General features: G+C 36.0%; 1 long non-coding RNA gene across 2 annotated transcripts in view; it reads left to right on the top strand.

Annotated features, from left to right (window-relative positions):
• LOC107976429 (uncharacterized) overlaps positions 1-18,409 on the top strand; it is a 329,587-nt gene extending 311,178 nt beyond the window's left edge. For both annotated transcript variants that reach the window (XR_008536821.2, XR_008536820.2), the window contains 2 exons: positions 1,731-6,412; positions 9,195-18,409. This is a non-coding gene — a long non-coding RNA (uncharacterized LOC107976429). The remainder of the gene's footprint in view (positions 1-1,730; positions 6,413-9,194) is intronic.
• The last annotated feature ends 206 nt before the right edge of the window (positions 18,410-18,615 follow it).

Below are 18,615 nucleotides of genomic sequence, written 5' to 3'. Positions count from 1 at the left end.
TCCCAATGCTATCCCTATTTGTTATGCTATAAAATGTGTTTATAATAAAGGAATTTTGTTGTAGATGGTCTACAAATATGGTTGTCATCAATCTCTTCTCTATCTGTGTGTATGTTCTGCTTCTTACCTTAAGAGATGGGACCTAGTTTCTCCCTTTGAATCTGGGCTTGTTTTTCTTTTTACCTGACAAAGTCTTGCTCCAAGCTCAAACTCCTGGGGTCAAATGATCCTCCTGCCTCAGCCTCCAGAGTAGCTAGGACTATAGGTGTGTGTCACTATGCTTGGCTATTTTGTTTAAATTTATTTTTTGTAGGGACAGGGTCTTCCTATGTTGCCCAGGCTTGTCTGGAACTCCTGGACTCAAGCAATCCTCCCACCTTGGCCTCCTAGTATTGGGATTACAGGTGTGAACCACTGTTCCAGGCCTGTACTGGTTTTAGTGACTTTGTTGAGCAATCAAGTGAGAAGGAATTAATACTTGGATTTCTAGGGTCCAAAGTCATCAGCATCCTTGCAGCTTCTGCCCAACTGAGGCCATTCAACTGGCAGAACCATGAGAGATAGTCAAATATTTTTAAGTTACTAAGTTATGAGACATTTATTATGTATCAATTGTTAGCCACAACAGAAGCTATACTGAAAACAGGATACTGCTGTAACAGAAATCTAAGTCATATGGGCATTAGCTTTGGAGCCAGGTGGCTGGAAGAAGCTTGGAGAGCCTTGAGGAGCCCGTAAGTGAAGGTTTTAAGACAGCAAAGAACTAGTTATTAGAAAATTGAGAAGAAAGGACTGTGTTATGGTGTGGCAGAAAGTGTCACAACACTGTCCTCGAAAGTAACATGGAAAATAGAAACATACCTAATGAACTGGTGAATTTTGTTAAGGTGATTTTCAGGCAGACTATTCAAGGCATTGCTGGTTGCTTTCAGGCACCTATGATAAGGTAAAGCTAGAGAGAAATGGACTAACGAAAGGAACTGTTTAGTTTTCAAGTAGAATTTAGGGGAAGTGTAAACGAACCATGGCTTTATGGGTTTTAAAATACAACCATTTCTATTCCCAGCCTTTTCACAGAGTAAAAGGTTCTTAAAATAAGAGATGACTTGAAAGCAAAGATTAACTTAAGGGCATAGTTGCAAGATCTTTTACTGAGACTTCAGAAAGTTTTAAGGGCATGCCTCAGAGACCCTCTTCAATTAGATACATCATAAAGGGTATTGACCCTCAACAACCTAGTTCTCAACCCAGGTCAGAGAGGGTAAAGTTTCAAAGAGATTTGTGGGTATAACTTTTGTCTGTTGAAATAAATTACAGGATTCATAGGAGATCCACGCACTTTGGAAGAGAACCATATTGTTGAAGTTCTATCAGATTGAACTTAAAAGGACAATGACAATTCAAAATGAAAAGAGCTCTCAGGGCTCCAAACTTTTCTTGGATAAGAAGAAAGCTGTAAAACCTATTCAACTGAAAACACAAGGCATTTGTTTAAAAAAAAGGAAGGATGACAGAGTAAAAGGTCAAGGATCACAAAGTCCCAGGCAGCAGGACTGCATCATCATCAAAGAAATGGTGATATAGGCCTAGCTGGATTTCAGAATTACTATGAAGCAGTGACTTCTATGTGCTTTCAACTCCCCTCCCACCACTGAATTTGAATGCATGTGTTTATTGTATTTATCTTATCACCATTAGATAGATATGTAGGAAACAATTTGTATCTTTAGTTCACAGAGTTTGAGAGGAACTGTATTCAAGTTGCTGAAACCAAGAAGCTACACTCATGAGTCTCACCTAAACTCGAATCTGATTTAGATGACATCATCCTGGACTTTGAGTTGATGAAATCTTGGAGGTCTTGGGAGTAAAGTAAGTGTGATTTGCATATGATGGATATGAATTGTAATGGCCAGAGCATGGCTGTGGTAGGTAACGTCTAGAGATGGCCACCATTTTTTTTTTTCCTCTATCCGCACATACTACTTCTCTTGTACTCTTGAAACTGGGATGAAATTAGCAACTTTGTTAACCAATATAATGCCAGAGAAGTGACTTTTGTGACTTGTGAGGTTAGATCTTAAGAAGTCTTGTATCTTCTTTCTGGATCACTTCGGAACCAAGCCACTGTTCTATGAGAAGTGCAAGTCACATGGAGAAACCATGTGTTGGCAAGCTAGTCTGCATCTTCAGGTGAGCTGCCAGCCAATAACCAGCCTTAATTTCCAGTTAAGTGAATGGCTGGATGTCTAACTCAGTTAAGACTTCTGATTATTGCAGCCTCAGGTTACCCCTGACTGCAACTGCACAAGTGGTCCAGATGAGATCAATCTCACAACTATGGGAGACAATAATGCTATTTTGTGTTAATCACTAAGTATTAGTTTGTTACACAAAACAGATATTAAGATTAAGATATTTATGTCTCCAGATAATAGACCCAGGAGCTTACTTATGTCTATTCCCCTTTAAAGTCCTTTTTTTTTTTTTAACTCACAGCTGGAATAATTATGCCAGAGCAAGGCAGCTTAGGTAGCAGCATTTGGCTTCTGATGATTCTTTCCTCAGTGGATGCAGGATGCTGTCATCTTAGGAACTTGAAAAAAAAGCATACTGTTTCTTGAACTTTAATTAGTCATGCTAATTGTAATAAAATTTTTGCTGGAATAAAAAAAGGGCAGCGTGTCTGAAGTAAGCCAAAAAAAAAAAAATCCATGTATGCACAGTAGTTGTAGAGATCTGCCCCAGTTAGTTGTAACCATTAAATAACTGCTAGGAAAAATACATGGCCTTGGAAAGTGTTTCCTTGGCAGTAGTGGAAGGGCAGGAACAGATCTGTATAAACACATTTTTGTTACAAGCTAGAGGCAATTTTAGAGTTTGATGGATAAGAATGACATTAGATAAAGCATATTGTATTGCACTGGGAATAGCTCATTAACAAGCAGTTAACTTTGTGCGTGTTTACACTCATATTTGTCATGTTCACTGCTGTATCCTCAGCAACTAAAACAGTAACTGGCACTTTAGAGAGACACAATAATTATACGACGAATTAATAAATTCCATTTGTTTTGTTTAACAAAGTCTTTTGATTTAATATTCAGCTGTACTTAGATCAATGGGTCTAAAATAGCTCAAATTTTCTTTGAAAATAAATACATTTCTTCTGGTGTAAATGTAGTCCTCTTAATGGTCTATATGTGAATTATTGAGTTCAATTTTAGAAATTGACTCTTGTTTTCCTTCAATATGCTTCTAGTACCTGTTCTTTACCTCTTTCATCCCCGAGACTAATGATAAATTTTTGTTTGTTCGGGTAACAGAAACACAGTTTCTTAATATTAATAACAGATTTCCAGTATGTATTATGTGTCAGCCACTGTACTTAGCTCAACTAAGCTCCGTGATAACTTTTGATGTACAGACTATTATTATCCTACTGGTAGAGATGAGGAAAAAACTATAGAGGAGTGAGTCTTTGCTTGAGATTATAGTGATTTTAAGAGGTGGCACCAAAATGAGAGTCCAGAACAAGTGGTAAAACCCAAGGGGCACTTATTTCCTATTGCCTGATTTTTAAAGTTGCTAGGGTCTAACTATGAATCTTTGTATTGGATAACTATTTTGGGGGTTAGGGGAGTGATAATTATTTATGGTTCTGACTGCTCATTTTGTGTTTGGAACAAATTAATAAAAAGATACAAGAGTCACAGAGATAGAGATTTATAAATGTTAGCTCTATAATTGGTAAAACTGAATTGTAGAATACTCCTTGGATTCACCAAGAAGATGGAGCCTTCCATTGTTACCTCCTTAATTCTAGACATAGAGTTAACCCAGTAGAAGGAGTTGAGTTCTGCAGAGAAGACAAGCAGGAACAGCACCTTAAATTTAGTACAGAAACTCCAATATTGTAATCACAGAAATAAAATGCTCAGCAGATGAGCCCTAACCCATGAGTTCTTACATTCCAGTGTAAAGTCCAGAACCAAATTCATTAGTTTCATGAATAGGTAGATTTCACAACAGAAGGGAAAAGGCTGCTGAGCTAGACATGTTCATATTTGTCTGCCAGGCTCACCAATCAGGTTTTAAGTTGGCCCTCTTCCCTTGGGTAGGAGAGAGCAAGGTATTATATATGTGAACAGAAGCTTTTTGTCTGTTACATTTTCAGAGATGAAAACTCCCATTTTAGGGAACCAAGACTGAATTCCATGATTTACATGGATGTTTGGAAGGTGTCTGCAACTTAATCTGTGTTCGTTTCTGAGATGTTGGGCAACTCCTTCTTGGAAGATGTGGTAATGGTCTCTTTGAAAAGAAAATAATCATCTGAGTTTTGGCTGAAATAGTTGATCAGATTACCTATGAAAATGACTCTCACCCAACTACAAGAATGTTATGATGTAGAAACTCTAAATATATGAGTAATTAACTATACAACACTCCATTCCCATGTGAAAATCTTTAATCTTTTAAGATACTGAAATTTTGCGTATGTCTCATAATTTTCTGTATATGGTCAATGAGTTTTGCCTTAGCCATAAGTGGTCTGTCTGAAATCTTCTCTATTATTTGTGGATTTTCTTCCTGATGTACCAAGCCTAGTCTGTTTGTTTTTTCCTAAGAGAAAAGCAGATGATTCAACTGTGTATTTCTCAGTGTTGATATTGTGGTTCTGAGGTATTTCATAATCTTGAGTAAAATCTTGTCAATTTTATGCTATGCCTTGTGGGAACATATTTTTACTTTTAAGTCTCTTTGGCAAAGTGGAGCTTCCTTTGTGTTTCCTCGCCAAATGTATTACCCATTGTTTTCTGATTAATTCTTTTTCAGAATGTTTACTCCTTCTTACCTCAATGTCATTACTTTTCAGTCTTGGCTTTGGGTAAACCTAGGACAAGAATTGGATATCCAAAGCCAATTTCAATATAAAAACTATAATATCTATCAAAATCTATGTAAAATCCTGTGTATATTTCTCTTCTTTGTTGAACAGGGGCTTATAATCATGTAGGTAAATACACGTGGTTTTGATTTCAGCACTGATTACTGAAGATTTGTCTTCCATTCTTCTGGGCCAGGCCCATACACAACCATAGTTAGAAGTAAAAACTATTTGTTATACCTGGAATGCCTTTCCTTTCAATCTCTGAATGTCTAAAATTACTTTTTCTTTGAAGACCACCTCAGGTGACCCTACTGTGGGGAAAATGCCTGAATTATCTTTGTAATCCCAGCTCAGCCACTTAAAGATTGTGTAAGTTTAGTGTCAGCATATTACTTAAGTTCTTTTAGATTTAGTTTCCTCATATGTAAGCTGGGGATAATAATACCTACCTCATAGAAAATGAATGAGAATCAAGTTATATAATATATGAACAACACTTGACACTGTGTGTGAACACTCAATACATGTAAATCATTATTATTAGCAAAATGATTATTAGGTTCTCATGCTAATCCACAATTTTTACTGGCAGATATCCATTAGTTTATAGTTAATGTTATTCATAATCTTTTCTTCATATTCAAATAGGAAGAGATGACTTCTCAATCTAGTTAATCCTGGATGTGTATTTCTCTTTTTATTGAGTGTAAAATGCTTATTTATATACATACAATTTCCCTTGTTAGTGAACATCTAGAAGGCAGAATGGTACTTCATTTCTTTCTGTATGTTTAGCACCAAGGACAGTACCTGGCACATAGAAGATACATATTAAAGACAAATAAAACAACTCTTAATGGATCTCATTTTAAAAAAATTCTCAGTTAATTATAAAGGCTCTAGTAAACCAAATAATTGTATGTTAACTTATTTACTTTTATTACTGTGTTTATTTTCTCCAACTGCTTCATCATACAAAGTAAACACCTGAATGTAAGCTGCATGAGGGCAAGAGCTGTGTCTTGTTTACTGCTCTCAAGAACATTTGAGCAAAGTGCCTGGCACATGGCAGACACTCAATAAGTTACAGTTAATACTCAATGTATGAACTGATCTATACTTAGAATTGACTAAGAAGAATAAGTCTTACACAGACTCAGTCTCTGAGAACTTGACAATCTAAGTTTGCATATCTCTGCTGATATGTTTTCAGGTTACTCAGTAGAAAACCAAGTTATTTACACATCCTCAAGTGTCTCAAGGTTAAATCTTCCATGCATAAAATATCTGGGCGATTGATTGTGTTTCTTACTTTGCTCCTAAGTATATTAGCATCATATAGGCATAGCCTAAGCCAGACCAAAATGAATTCATTGATTGACTCAACAAATGTTTATGGATCTCAGATATTATATGGAGATGGTGTCAAACAACGGGATGTGCTGTGGAATTTGATGTGGAGGCTGAAGGAAAGAGGAATCTAGGCGGACTCACAGATTTTTTGGCTTGAGTAACTTGGTGAGTAACTGATAGTGCCACTTAAGAAGGATGGAAGAATGAAGGAGGAACAGTTTTGTAGGGGAAATTAAGTATTTTAGCTTAATCTTAATCATTTTGAGATGCCTACTAAATACAGAAATATTTAGGATCCACTTTCATCATCTTCATCCATCCCTTGCACTTTTCCACTCCTAATTTCCTAGACCTTCATTCTAAGCAGTGCTCAGCACTTAATGCTATAGCTCTCTACACAGGATGCTATCTAAAATATAACAATTCTTGCCGGGTGCAGTGGCTCATGCCTGTAATCCCAGCACTTTGGGAGGCCAAGGTGGGCAGATCACCTGAGGTCAGAAGTTCGAGACCAGCCTGGCCAACATGGTGAAACCCTGACTCTACTAAAAATACAAAAATTAGCAGGGTGTGGTGGTGCATGCCTTTAATCCCAGCTACTTTAGAGGCTGAGACAGGAGAATGGCTTGAACTTGGGAGGCAGAGGTTGCAGTGAGCTGAGATGGCACCACTGCACTCCAGCCTGGATGACAGAGCGAGACTCTGTCTCAAAAAAAAAAAAAAAAAAAAAAACTAAAAACAATTGTGGTACACAGGCAGTACTCTGGTGCACACTAAGATGTGGTTGTCTGATTAACAGCTAAATGCATTGCTTTCCTTAAAAGCTTTGCTTTCTGTCAGATAATCCTATGTTAACATAAAGAAAATAAGCCACCATGGAGAACGTCCAGGCAACAGTACTCTGACAGCATTATTATTGAATAGTAGGCCCTCACACACTATTTTCTATACCCATATTTTTTGTATAAAATCCATAGAACACACTTTAAATGAATTCTTAAGTTTGCTTTGTGGAGATAGAATAAAAGTAGAAATAGCTACGTCATTCATTTTTTAAAAATTTGAGTCTATCACTTGTTTGTGTTTTATCTGGTATGTTGATGCTCACTTTTTTACATCACTGATCTAGTTCATATTGAAAACATAAATAATTATGGAAGACAAGTTTCTTATTTAATTCTATAAGAGTAAGTAGAATGTATGTATATGGTTGTGGGTGTGCAAGCACATACATATATTTGGTCTATTTTTACAATTATCGAAAGTCAAAGTAATCCATGTGATTGTGGTATGACACCAAAAATGACAACTCACTGTACTCTGTTCTATTTTTAAAAAATTTTCCTCCACTAATTTCTTCTGTTCCCCCGTGCTCCTCACTCAAGTTTTGCATTTTCCCCAAAGAATGCAGGCATCACTTTTTTTTTCCATAACAAAAATTTCAAAGTGAAACACAAGCTCTGGGTAAGTAACGAGATATTGAATTCAAAATTTCAACTGTGGCAACTGGATCCAATAGATATGAAATATCAAAGTAAAATGCCAGGCAAAGATGCAGATTTTTAAGTTTAAGTTATGGAGCTTCCTGAATTTTTATCTAAGTGTAGAGATGGAGATAAGGCTTGCGGAGAGAGGTAAAACATGCATTTGTGATTTTATGTCACAAATTTCAGCTTATGCAATTAATTGGTTACAGAACCTGTGGTAGAATTTAGAAAGACACATGCATATGTATGTTTATTGTAGCACTATTCACAATAGCAAAGACTCAGAACCAACCAAAATGCCCATCAATGTCAGACTGGATAAAGAAAATATGGCACATATACACCATGGAGTACTATGCAGCCATAAGAAACAATGAGTTCATGCCCTTTGCAGGGACATGGATGAAGCTGGAAACCATCATTCTCAGCAAACTAACACAGGAACAGAAGACCAAATACTGCATGTTCTCACTCGTAAGTGGGAGTTGAACAGTGAGAACATATGGGCACAGGGAGGGGAACATCATATACCGGGGTCTATCAGTGTGTGGGTAGCAAGGAGAGGGATAGCATTAGGAGAAATACCTAATGTAGATGACAGGTTGATGGGTGCAGCAAACCACCACGGCACTTGTATACCTATGTAACAAACCTGCACGTTCTGCACAGGTACCCCAGAACTTAAAGTATAATTTTAAAAAAATCTTCTCATGGGCCTCAGCTATGTTTATGTAAGCAGCATGTTTATCAGCATCTTGCTCCTTGACTGCAATCTCAGACTGCAGGAGGTATCTAGACATAACTTGAATAGAAAAACAATGTTCAGTTTTTCATCATTCATTCAAGAAACACTTGTAGATAATCTAATGCATGTTCACAACATGTGAGGTTAGAACCACTGCTTTTAGTTTTAACAGAATAACTGAAACTCTGACTCAAATTTTAGCTGTACATTTAGAAGCAAATCCAATGATAAAATCATCTTTCAACCTTTTGATTTGCTTGTATTAATTCATGCTAGCATTACACTACAGGACACAGAACATCTTTATAAAGCGCTACACGTGTAGATTATTTTCGAAAACAGTATTTTTCATCCCAAACAATACTTTTCTCCCCAAACTTATTTGACCCTGTCATTTTTTATGGGTTATTCTAAGGTATTATTTTATTAAAAGTGCCAACCCCTGTCCTCTATTATCTATTTTCAGTTGCTACATTTATTAGTAATCAAATTAATAAAAAAACTCTCCTTAGAAAACATGATACGGTCTTCCATTTTAGCCTTGGGAAAAATCTCAGGAAATCTAGTTTAAAAGATATGTGTAAAAGAGCCTGGGAATATTCTACTTCTTTTAGCTAACCACCTGATTTCACCAGGCCTCTTATTTCTTGATGGACTAGTCATGCATTGTGGTAGCTGGTGGTGGCAATGATGCTGGGATGAATATGTCTTGCAGGACATTATGGTGAGTTATTGAACGGAAGTCTAGGGATTGTTCAACCCCTGAAAACAGACCACATCCCATTGCACGAGGAAATTTGGGTAAGGTTCTGCCTTTTCTCATAAAATCAGACTCTGATCTAATTTCTTTCACAATTAAGCTTACCTAAAATATGTTCACACTGAAAGTTAATGCATTTTTGTCTGTCAGCATTTGGTGTTGCCTTGGTGACAGTGTACAGACCAATTGTTAAGAGCTTTTTTTGAAGCAACTTTGCCAGTTCTTTCATCGTAGTGCATATGCAGCATTATATGTTCATTGTTATTTGCTTCATTTTCTACAACTGGAAATAATGTATTTTGAAGCAGCATAAGAGAGTATATTTGAAGATTCCTCTTGTACTTTGATATAGTCATTAAGAAAGCTTTTAAAGGAGTAATACTTGGCATTCGAAATGTGAAACCAAAATACTTCAAATGGCATTCGAATTAAAATTTAAAAATATATAAGTGAAAGAAAATATCAAGTTTATTTCGGGAATTATAAATCATAGTCCATGTGATAAACATGTGGGAACTGATTCTTGTTGCTTAACACAGCTGAGAAAACAATTTAATGTCAACCTACTGACAAATAAAACTGCCATAGCATCATTATTGTTTTAAGAAACCACATTGGAAGCCAAATATTTCAAAGTTAAGATGTATGCTATGTATTTTGTCAGTATAGTTTGCTTATTACTGAGTGAAAGAAGGCAAATCATTTTACTTGGTCTAATGGTCAACAGAGGTGAGATTATAGGATTATGGGATACTATAGTGGAATGGTAAGTTGGCAGTCCTCTGGTTACCTAACAGGAAAACCGAAGCTCAGAGAGGTCAAGACACTTGCTCAAGGAGGTGAGTCCCAACCCCCCACTTTTATTATCTCCCCTAACTTCAGGTCAAAATTCTAGAGAGTACACAGTTAAGAATCTATGCTTACATGGAGCAGGGTGGTACCTTTCTACTCCGGCATCTGTTGAAGAAAATCGAGCTTGAATGTGTATGAAACAGAATTTTCTTTATGAAGCATAGAAATTATTTCTTGGAGAAACAGCAGTTAATATCTCTTGGATACCTTTAAAAAATGCTCCCTTTTAAATATTTGTCCTGTTCATGAAATAATTAATAAGAACTTGCTATTAGGATTTTATTTTTTTCTGAGCACAGAGAAGCTAAAATATGGGGCTATTTATCTCAGTGACAGGGTAACAAATTTCTAAAAGTTATTTTGGGTATATATATATATATATATATGTCTATTTAGCTAAAGATGTGGTACACCAAAACATGATTTGCAAGCTTAATTTATTCTAAAGGGGCTTATTGTGATAAGTGAGTTAGCAGCATTGTATTAGGAAAACTGGCAATATTATGATCACATACCCAGGCACAGAGTGGAAACAGAATGAAGGGATTTGCAGTGAAGAATGATGCAAAACCTACCAAGACAGGAACTTTCATAAATTAAGACTCATTAACTAGAAAGAAGAGTTGAGGCCATGCTCCCGTCAGAAAATGTCATGCCATAGATATTTTTCATAGCGCTTCCGAGTCTCTCATCTGAGCACATCCCACTGGAGTCTTTGTTCATGTATATATCCCAAGGTAGATGGTTGGCAATTGGGATGATTCCCTTTGCCATAACCTCTCATCTATGAAGTTTGGGCAGGGTTTTACCAGAGCTTAAAACCTTAAAGCAGCCACAGAACATTTTGAGTTACTACTCAACAGTGCTCCTAAATACATCCTAAGATAACATAAAGTATGAGTCTAGGTAATAGAGGTACCTCATTTTGTATTAAACCAAAGTCATAGGCATTTGTTATTAATTTGAAGTCTTTTGGTTTCACATCTTAAATGTTGTGAAAACAGTTAATCTTTCACTTTTTTAAAACAAATATCTGGGTATCTACTACATACCAGAAAAGTCAGACACCAGTGATAATAATAATACCTGACTTTATTGCCTGTTACGTGCCAATTCCTCTTGTAAATGATTTGCATGCCGTAGCTTACATAAACCTCACAACAACTCTGTGTGTTAGGTGTCATCATTACCTCCATTTTGCATATGAGGATTTCAAGGCGAAGAGTGGTTGGCTAACTCTCCCAAGGACACAAAGCTAGAGACAATGGATCTGGATGTGAAAGGCAGTGCAGTGTTGTTTCAGAGTATGTGCTCTTGCCCCATATGCTATTCTGCTTCTCCAACAAATGGTGAAATGACTCAGGCCTCTGCGTTCAAAGAGCTTACTTTTAAAAAAAAAAAATTTATGTTCCAGGATACATGTGCAGAACATGCAGGTTTGTTACATAGGTATACATTGCCATGGTGGTTTGCTGTACCTATCAACCCATCATCTAGGTTTTAAGCCCTGCATGCATTACTATTTGTCCAAATGCTCTCCCTCCCCTTGCCCCCCACCCCACAACAGGCCCCAGTGTGTAATGTTCCCCTCCCTGTGTCCGTATGAAGAACTTACATTTTAATAAGATAAAAAGATGATCACATAAATAGTGTAATAAGTGTTGTATTAGAAGTAGAGGACTCCAAAGGAACACAGAGGGGACACCCAGCCCAGTCTTGGTCCATTAGGGAAAAGTCCTTGGAATGATATGTTAGCAGAACCCTAAACTTTAGGTTACCTTCCAAAGTTCTCTATCACTAACTTGAGTCACAGGCTCATAGAATCTTAGAAAATATTTATGTCAGCACCTTCAGTATACAGATGAAGCAAACGAGGGCTCAGGCAAGTTATTTGGCTAGTAGCTGATAGAGATTTAGCAAGAATGCAAGGATCCAGACACCCTTATGCTTTTTTTAAATTATTATATCACATATTTAGTCAGTGTCTTAAAAATAAATTAATAATAGTCTTATCTTGATTGAAGATAAAATAGTCTTCCTCCTTCTTCTGCCTTTTATAGAACTTTTCACTTTTTTTGATGTCATGTGAACGTCAATCAAGATATGAATTCTTTATGTAGATTAAGTGATTTTACAAAGTAAAGAGAAAAAAATCTTACTGCTTATGAACCCTGCTGAGTATACATTAATGTATTTTGAGGTGAGTCACAAGTAGGCCACCATTAACATAGATTTTTGGTACATTAGAATTCTAGCTTTATTACTTATTAGCCAGTAAACTTGGGCAACTTACCTTTTCTAGGCCTCAGTTTCTAATCTGTAAAATAGGAAAAATAAATAATAATCCCTCCTGTGCATCAGCATTTTGAATCCAAGTTGCACTAAATTTTTAATCTTTCAGTTGGTAATTACCCAAAGTTCTCTCTCTCTCTCTCTGTTTATATTATCTTTCTGTATTGGATGTGACTGTCTCCAAAATTTAAATAATAGTTAATGATAGTGGTTGTAGTGGAAAATTTGACTAATTCTTGAAAGCATAGGAACACTTAGTAAGTATTACGTTGGTTGTTCATTTGAAATAGACATTCTTCAGCATGATAAAGAAGGATTTTTTTATTCTTAGATTCTAAGACTTCTTTTTTTTAAGTATATATGTATAGAATTGATTGTTTAACTTTATCAAATGTCAGTAATCAAGGTGCTCATATGGTTTATTTCCTTTGGTCTACAGATGTGATAAATTTGGATATATTTTAAAATATTAAGCTCTCCTTGCACTCCTGGTTGATCATGATGCATTTTTCTTTTAATATTTTTCTTAATTTAATTTTAATTGATAAGTAAAATTATATATATTTGTAGTATGCCAAATGATATTTTGATATGACAAATGTCTCTCTTACAGATTTTCTGTTAACTAGATAATATAACTGATGTTTCTACCACGATTTTGATTGAAAACAGATGCATGTTTATTTATATTCTTCACTGTGGATTTTCATTTGAGGTCCATGTATCTCTTAAAGTATATGGATTGGGTTAGAGAGTTCTTAACTGCCTAATATTGTGCATTTTTAGAGAGAGAAGGCTCGTGGTTTTCTTAGTGTCTTCAGAGGATGTCCATGATCCCCACGTTTTAAGAACTACTTTGTATTCTACAAAATAAACTCAAAGCTGCTATCTCTTGAAACTGGTGTCTCTGTTCTTCCCCCTTGCTGATCAGAACTTCTCACTATTTTGCACTTTCCTGACTACACATTAGTGGTAGGAAATTTTCTCGATTTTCTCTCTAGAAAATAACTTTCAGGTTATGTATAACCAGAAAAGGTCTCTTGTTAACTGAACCAACCAACCGGTGAAGCAACAAACCACCAGCTAGAAAGACAGTTGACAGACAATCAAACTCTACTGAAGTAAGCCTGTGGAAATCATGAGGTCTGTGGCAATGTCTCTTCTGATTTGTTTGACTAGATCCAGGAGCTGTACCTAGATGTAGAGGAGCTGATTTTTTCGGACAAACAAGCTTTACAATTGAGAACAGAAAAGTAGTTGAGGCCTTGTGTCCATCCATTTTAGACTGAAAAAAAAAAAAGCAATGACCAGGTGAAGCCTACTGTCCAGTTGCAGGAAAGGGTTGAGTTGCACACTGTGGCTTCTCTGGCATTAAGTGGTGTTAGAGACAGAGAGGCTCACACAGAAGGTAGATCATCTGTGTTGTCCCATGGCCTGACTATGCAAATGGAAACTAACATTTGGAACCAAGAATATTTGAAAATGAGCAGTGCAAAAAACAAAAGAAAGAAGGAAGGAAGGGAGAGAGGGAGGCAGGGAGGGAAAAAAGAAAGAAAGAAAATCAATCAATCAATCCCATTAGATAAGTTAGTGTCACGTAGATGTGTGTTTCCCTTTAATTGATTCCATTTGGTCCCATAAGCCAGAAGCACTCTGTCTTATCTGAAGTCAGATAAGACTTGGATGAATGTGCTCCTAGGAACTCTTGCCTGTCTGCCTTCTTAAACTGGTAACTCTCTTATCCAGGGCGTCCATCATCCTATAGTCTTCTATTTCCTTCTTCATCTTACACATAGTCTTAAGGTCCTCTACTTAAAGTCTGTTGCCTCACAATGACCAGGGTCCTCCCCACTAGAAAAGAAGAAAGTAGGCTAATTTCTGCTCTTGAATTTGAAATGTTTCCTAATGGCATTCCCATTTTTGGATGGCATATTGTTGTCTGTGTCTAAGCAACCTGACTTCTTCTAGTCACTGAAGTGGTCAAAAGGGCTTGGCTTGGGCCTTGAATAATTAATTTCTACCTCCAAGATAAAAATATTATTTGCAGTTTAAAAAGTTATAATTGGGGGGTTAGCTTGTGTAGAACAATATCTAGTGATTTTTAAGATTCTCAAGTTAAAATGTCTTATTGATTCAAATTTGATGCTTGCTTTAAGCCTTCTTGCATAGGGATTTAAAATAATTTCCCAACTACATAGTGTGTGTTTTTCAGATTTTAACATTTTCTCTCTAAAGACAATTGCAGTTAAATTTGGGAAAGTTGTGGCAATGCTTATTGGCAAAGTCATCTGTCTCCTAATATTGTAATCTGTCTCCTAATATTGGTCATCTGTCTCCTAATTAGGAGTCATTAGGAGTCATCTGTCTCCTAATATTGGTAGCCTGAATAACTACATTCTAAACAGCATGTTTTTTGTTTGTTTGTTTTTACTGGCACACACTTTCATTGTATAGGGGTGGTATATGGATCATCTCCTATATTTTTTTAATGAGCCCAGACTCAAACTCTAATCCAGGCAATAGAATTCCAAATAAGTAGTGATAGTGAAATCTACTATTTGCCTTAACATCTAATCTTCCTTTGCAATTTATTTATTTATTTATTTGGTTTGGGGAGGCAGGTAAACTTAATACCTGAAGGCCCCATCAGGTTATGTGGATGGCCCCTGAGTAAGATTATAGGGAACTTTAGGGATTAAGGAAACTGAAGAGAATTTTGTTCCCAGAGAGCAGCTAATACTCACTTCCAGACAACTGTGCTATACAGGAATATGGTGCCAGTGTTGCTAGAATGTCTGATTTTTTAATAGAAGGCTGAAATACACATTTTATATGAAATATTCTGATTTTTAAAATATTCTTTTTTTCACTTACAAATTATATTTTATTTTTAACTGAGAGATAATAATTGCATATATTCATAGGGTGCAATGTGATGTTGTGGGACATGTATATGTTGCAGAATGATTAAATTAGGCTAACTAACATATCCATTACCTCACATACTTTTCTTCGTGGTGATAACATTTAAAATCTTTTAGTAATTTTGAAATATACAGTATGTTATTATTAACAATAGTCAGCAAGCTGTGCAATAGATTACTAAAACTTATTCCTCCTGCCTAACTGAAACTCTGCACCCTTTGATCAACATCTCCTGTTTTCCTATCCCTCCTCCTGCAGTTTCTGTAACCACCATTCTACTCTCCAATTCTATGAGTTTGACTTTTTTCGATTCTACATGTAAGTGAGACCATATGGTATTTGTCTTTCTGTGCCTGGCTTATTTTATTTAGCATAATGTCTTCTGGGTTCATGCATGTTATTGCAAGTTTTCTTCTTTTTAAGGCAGAATAGTATTCCATGAGGTATGCACACAACATTTTCTTTATCCACTCATCCGTTGATGGACACTTAGGTTATTTCCATATTTTGGCTATTGTGAATAATGCTGCAGTGGACATAGGAATGCAGTTATTTCCTTGACATACTGATTTCAATTCCTTTGGATATATACCCAGAAGTGGGATTGCTGGATCATATGGTAGTTCTGTTTTTAGTTTGTTTGAGGAGCCTTCATACTGTTTTTCAAAATGGCTATACTAATTTACATTTCTGCCGACAGTGTGCAAGCGCTCCCTCTTTTTCACATTCTCTCCAACGCTTACCTTTTGTGCTTTCGATAATAGCCATTTTAACAAGTGCGAATTGATAGCTCATTTGGTTTTAATTTGCATTTCCTTAATAATTAGTGAAGGTGAACATTTTTCATTTACCTGTTAGCCATTTTTACATCTTCGTTTGAGAAATATCTATTCAGTTTCTTTGCCCACTTTATTTTTTAAATTTTAATCTCTATTTTTTAACTTTTAGGTTTGGTGGTACATGTGAATGTTTGTTACACAGGTAAACGTGTCACGGGGGGGTTGTTGTACAGATTATTTAATCATCCAGGTAATATGCCCAGTCCCCAATAGTTATCTTTTCTGCTGTCCTCCCTCCTCCCACCCTCCACCCTCAAGAAGACCCCAGTGTGTGTTGTTTTCTTCTTTGTGTTCATAAGCTCTCATCATTTAGCTTCCACTTACAAGTGAGAACATGAGGTGTTTGATTTTCTGTTCCTGCGTTAGTTTGCTAAGGATAATGGCCTCCAGCTCCATCCAAGTTCCCGTAAAAGATATGATCTCATCCTTTTTTATTTTGCCCATTTTTAAATCAGGCTATTTGTTTTCTTGTTATTGAGTAGTTTGAGTTCCTTATATATTTTGGACATTAGCTCCTAATCACATATATGATTTGCAAACATTTTCTCTCAATTGGAGGGGGGGTTCTGTCTTCACTCTCTTAATGTTTTCCTTTGCTATACAGAAGCTTTTTAGTTTGATATCATCCCACTGTTCTATTTTCGCTTTTTTATTGCATTATATTTAAGGTGTTACAACATGATGTTCTGATATACACATATACATATAGTCAAATGCTTAGTACAGTCAAACAAAATTACATATTCATCATCTTCCATAATTACCTCTTTTTCTTTGTGTTAAGATCACCTAAAATCTACTCTTAGCAAATTTTCAGTACGCAGTACAATATTATTAACTACAGTCCTCATGCTGCACATTAAATCTCTAGATTTATCCTACCAATTTTTAAATGATAGCAATTCATTCACTTTTTAATTTTTGGAAACACTGTGTGGTCAAGGAGAACAGTTTTATGCTGTGTTAGAATTTACAAAGCACTCTCAAGTCCACATTTGGTCCAAACAAACAGGCTATCACATAGGAAGATTTTTTTTTCCTTTGCAAATAAAGAAACTGAGGAATACAGTGATTATGTGACCAGCTCAAAGTGACATATCTATTATGAAAAAAGAACGTAGGACTAAAACCCGGTGTTTATACATCTCAGCTTAATCGAAACTCTCCTATGTTTATCGAACCTTTGTGCAGATGCAGAGTCAGTCATTATTTATGTTGTAACAGTTTCCACTTAATTTCATTCTTGCTCGTTTGGTTCTTCTGCTTTTGCATTTTATGTAATCTGGGTTGTCTCCCAAACAAAACTCAAAGAGTAACCTTAACACTTTTGATGTGGTCTACTTCACTGACTTGACTTTGAGGAGTAACAAGAAAATTTCATAATGGAGTTATTTATTCTCCATCTAGTTTTTTTCTTCATTTCATGTAATAAATAATTTCAGCACATTTTCAGCTGTAAGTCTCTTTGCTGAAGTCATTCTGAACAAAATTATGAACATACTACCAAAAAGAAATGAGTTTGTTTTTGTGAAATACATCTCAGAAAGAACAACTGTGATAAACCTATTCATACAAAAACTTTGTACTTTAAGTTACAAATTATCTTTAATTCCTGGGATTTACTGCTGTAATTTCTGATAGCCTAGGCCTTCCGAGACCTTCACCATGAACCACTTAAGACAGAATAGAGGCTTTCCTTTAGTAGTTAATAAGAAAATTATATTTTACTAAAACCAAACTTTTTTTATTATTATACTTTAAGTTCTAGGGTACATGTCTACAACATGCAGGTTTGCTACATAGGTATACATGTGCCATGTTGGTTTGCTGCACCCATCAACTCGTCATTTACATTAGGTATTTCTCCTAATGCTATCCCTCCCCAAGCCCCCAACTCCACAACAGGCCCCAGTGTGTGATGTTCCCCGCCCTGTGTCCAAGTGTTCTCATTGTTCAATTCCCACCTATGAGTGAGAACATGTGGTGTTTAAACCAAACCTTTTTTGAAGTAGTAGATGAGGCATTTCTCTTCTATAAATGAGATTTGCAAATAGTGATTTTATTTATTAGTTTAGGAATCAAGAAATCCCCAGAATGAATGGTAAGGTAATTTTAGGGCCTTTTGATAGAATCAGACTATTGGGTGTTTGGAAAGTTTCTGGAAATTTTTTTTTTTTTTTTTTTTTGGTAAGCTTTAGCACCAGAGTTTCAGAGAGAGAGAGAGATTGGAACATTTCTCCAAGGGGCATTCATTGGTTTTACCTGCAGCTGATAAGGTTCTTGATACCAAGCAGGTGCATCCTCAGCAGCAGCCATGTCTTTAGATGCTGCTGAGGACGCACCTGCTTGGTATCAAAAACCTTTTAGATGTTAAAACTAGTTCTTGGGCTAGTTTAACATCTCTGAGGCTCTGTTTCCTTAAAGGTTTCCTGAAAATTTTAAATGAAATAGTTATTTATGCCCTACAC

This window comes from Pan troglodytes, chromosome 7, assembly GCF_028858775.2.
Source record: "Pan troglodytes isolate AG18354 chromosome 7, NHGRI_mPanTro3-v2.0_pri, whole genome shotgun sequence".
Taxonomy (NCBI): domain Eukaryota; kingdom Metazoa; phylum Chordata; class Mammalia; order Primates; family Hominidae; genus Pan; species Pan troglodytes.
Note: the sequence above shows the minus strand (reverse complement) of the source record. Positions and strands in the feature narration are given on the sequence as shown.